The sequence below is a fragment of the Colobus angolensis genome, unplaced genomic scaffold (assembly GCF_000951035.1).
Source record: "Colobus angolensis palliatus isolate OR3802 unplaced genomic scaffold, Cang.pa_1.0 Scaffold445, whole genome shotgun sequence".
Lineage (NCBI taxonomy): Eukaryota > Metazoa > Chordata > Mammalia > Primates > Cercopithecidae > Colobus > Colobus angolensis.
In genome coordinates, this window is record NW_012117877.1 from 826,278 (window position 1) to 830,600 (window position 4,323).

Here is a 4,323-nt window from a genome sequence, read left to right on the forward strand (position 1 = left end):
ATGTGGCATATTTTTCTCCTTTGACATGTCCTTGAGATGAAGTGGTTCCCAAAACACACAGTTTCTTGGGAAAAGAAAAATAATCTGGAAAACATTGCAGCACTGGACAGACAATATCACGGCTAACAGACAGAATAAAACTTTTAAAAAATCCGGCCGGGCACGGTGGCTCACGCCTATAATCTCAGCACTTTGGGAGGCTGAGGCAGGAGGATCACGAGGTCAAGAGATCGAGACCATCTCGGCTAACACAGTGAAAGCCCATCTTTACTAAAAATACAAAAAATTAGCCAGGCGTGGTGGCAGGCACCTGTAGTCCCAGCTACTCAGGAGGCTGAGGCAGGAGAACGGCTTGAACCTGGGAGGCAGATCTTGCAGTGAGCCAAGATCGCACCACTCCACTACAGCCTGGGTGACGGAGCGAGACTCCATATCAAAAAACAAAATCCAACAAACCAACCTTCTTCAGAGGATATAAGAGGAAAAATAAATAAACAAACATTTTGAAGAGAACTGGCTCACAGACAAGCATAAACGTTTTGCTAACAAGGCACCTGAATTATAGATGTAAAGCTATTCACAAATTCTAACTAGTTATGGTTAACCATGTATACTCCTTCAATCTGGGTGCTTCTCTTTCTTATATTTCTCTTTTAAATGGGAAGATGCCTACAGATAGAGCTTTTTTTATCTGGCTAAACAGCCACCAATGGAAAAAAAAAAAAAGAGTTTTTCTTGCTTTGGTAGTATGCTAAAATTTTAATGTTAAACTTTTTAAAAATTTGGGGAGCTTTGTTTGGCATCCCCAAACATTTTGGATCCAGAGAAGAAAATAATTTGAATAAAGAGGGGAACAGCTTCCTTCCTGATAACACATCCAACCCACTATTCCTTCTATTAAAATAGAAAAATGTTACCCAGCCAAAGTCAGAAATACTTTCTCCTCACTGTGTTTTTAATGTGGACCCAGCAGTTACCTCAAATGGGGTCGTTTTTCAGTTGCACAGGTGTCTCTCTGGAGATAGTCCCAAGAATATCTTTGTATTTAAAAACAAGCATATAACACCTTAGAGAAATCTAACAAGCATGTCTTGGTGATATAGATGAATAGTCCAGAGCTCACCACAAGGGCTGGGAGCTTATAAGATAAACACCCTAAATAGATATGACATCTGTATAGATGATATTTTTAACCTTAATGGTAATACAAAACAATGGCATTAGTGGGAGGTTAAACAAGTTGGAAAAATTCAGATTTTGCTATCTGGCTTACAAATGACCAACACAACTTTTCCTTCTGTAGACTATAATATTCAAATATTGAACCTCCTCCCCTTTTGTGATCATCAGCTCTGGGAGTTCCTATGAAAATAAATCAATAAAGCAACTTCCTTTCCAGGCTCACTGTCGCTATCCAATCATCCAATTTCAAATGAATCTCAAACTAATAATTGCAGGTATCCAGCAGGATAATAATCATTTTCTTAAATTAAAAAAAAAAAAAAACTTCTCATCTTTTGAACAGATATGTTTTTCTCTCAACTGAGGCCCCAGGCCTGGCTAGGAATCATTAGCCACTGAATGGATATAAGAAATTCAAACATATTATGAAAATCTTTGAATAATTCAGTTAACAAGCCAGTCAGCCATAAGAGGCAAATGCCCAAGAAATCAGGCTTCATTAGCTAGCTGCTGGCTTCATGTAGAGCTACCCTGAGGATTCAGAGTACTAAAAAATATTTCATATGCCCAGTTCTTTCTGCCGTAGCACACCATGAGCTTCTCTAAGTGTTAGAACACAGAGGAAAGCAGGGCCAGGAATATTTACCAAGTGCCTACACTGTTCCAGTCCCCACCCCAGACATACATACATTATTTTATTTAATCTTCATAATAAGCTATGTTAGCTATTATCTTTCCATTTTCCCACTTTACAAATGAGATTCTTGAAACTTAGAGCTGTCTAAGGTCATGAAGCTAATAAATGGTAAATAAAAAATGTGAACACGGGTCTAGCTAAATCCGTATATACCTCATTCACTAGCTCTGTGTGAGCACAACCACACAAGTCTGTCTAGCCGGCCCATGACACCTAACAGTCAGCAAGTTGAAAGTTGAAAGACTGGAAGCGAACAAGCACGATGAGGTAGTATGAAATATCAATTAACAACTTGGTAGTAAGACAAAAATAAAATTCAATCAGGCAATGCCAGACTCCTACATTTTATAGAAGTGTGTTCTAAAACAAGCCTGTGGGTCACTCTTTCTTCTTTGTTTAGCCTACCCACAACGGGCATGTGGAACAACCTTCCATTGGCCAAAAGCCCAAGCATTTTTCACACTCAACTTGCAGAGCACTTTCAGTGTTCTGTACAAAATGCTAAATTTCCAGTATTTGTACAGTCTGCCATCTAACAGAAGCATAAATAACTTCCATGTCACTACAGAATACTCACCATAGATTTCCAATTGCTAAGCGTATGCTATTGGTTATTAAAGGTGATGCTTGCTTTTTGCCAGGCAGGGGCTTTTCCTCTGACTGAGATAATATCACAACCATTTACTCTGGAACAATAAGTCTAAAATACTGTATCAGACATTTTCAATTTACATTTTCATCAAAGTTGCTCATTCTAATGAAGATTATTCCCTCATTACCATCTTTAATGCCCCAAACAAAAGTCCTTAAGTCCAGCTAATAATTGGTCAATATAAACTACATGGGAACAGATTTAGGAACAGATTGTGAGGCATACAATAAAAGCATTAAAACCCTGTGTAGTCAGAAATGCACTTTTTGGTGAGTGAATCTGGTGCTTTGGGACCTTTGAATCAGGATGAGAGGAGACGATCTGTCCTCATTCTGAAGAGATAGGGCACTTCTTGACTGTAATTGGGGGTTGTTGATGAAGCCTTTCGAAATGCACTGTCAAGTGGAAGGCTACCTCGTACAGGGGCTTTCTTCTCTGCTGTTGTGTGTCAAGAAACTCTTCTGCCTTTAACACATTTTTAGATGGAGAACTGAAGACCTCATTCACAAGATCATCTAAGACTCACAGAGCTGCTGCTGCCTCTAGCCGAGTCTCAAATGGGAAAGGCGATGGGAACAGAAGTGGGGAACGCGGGGGCAAGCTGCAGAAACCAGAGCTCCCATTAGGTGTTTTTGAATAGCATTTCTCTCTGCAGCGTGAAATAGCAGTAGAAATATGAAGTGGTGCTGCAACACCTACCAGCAGGGACTGTGGAATAGCAGGAAGGGCTTAATGCCAGAAGTTTTGATTATACCATATGAAGCTCATAACCCTCAAACAAACTACGTTTAAAAAGCGGGGTTTGGCCAGGTGCGGTGACTCACGCCTGTAATCCCAACACTTTGGGAGGCCGAAGCTGGCAGATAACGAGGTCAGGAGATCGAGACCATCCTGGCTAACACGGTGAAACCCTGCCTCTACTAAAAACACAAAAACAAAATTAGCTGGGCGTGGTGGCGGGCCCCTGTAGTCCCTGCTACTCGGGAGCTGAGGCAGGAGAATGCCGTGAACCGGGGAGGTGGAGCCTGCAGTGAGCAGAGATCGTGCCACTGCACCCCCAGCCTGGGTGACAGAGCGAGACTCTGTCTCAAAAAAAAAAAAGTGTTTAGGGAAGTGCACCAGTTTTCTATTGTCACAATAATAATATGTTCCAAACATACTGAAGCTGTTTGCTTAAAATATTACCTAATCGTCTGTTTTGCATCTACAGGTTGGCTGGGTGGTTCTCCTAATCTGGGCCAGGTTTGGGTGATCTTGGCCAAACTCACTCACATGCATACAGTCAGCCAGAATGTGGGCCGGGATCTGGTTTGTCTAGAGTGGCCTTGGCTGGGATGATTTGGCTCTTTTATAAAAATCTAGAAGGCTAGCTCAAGGATATGCTTAAGATAATAAGCAGAAAATCTCAAGTGCTTTTCAAGCCTCTGCTTGTGTCACATTTGCCAAAGTGAATCACATGATCAAGCCCACTGTGGTGTAAGGAGGAGTTACAAACTCACAGGACGAAGAGTATGCATACATTAATTAGGGCCCTTAGTGCACTCAACTGAGCAGAGGGGTCCTTTACGGACAAATTCAAAACAGAATCTTTATCACTGGTTAATTCATAGCTCCCTATGACTATCCTCCAGGTAAAAATAAGCTTTCATTAGGCCATACAAATCAGCTAAATAAATGGAAACAGCACAATTATATTATTTAATCTTATCTTTATAGATGTACCTTCATTAGACTTTGCCAAGTTCATTGTATATTGGAAAGGGTATAGAGCTGAGAAAAATGTGGCTAATAA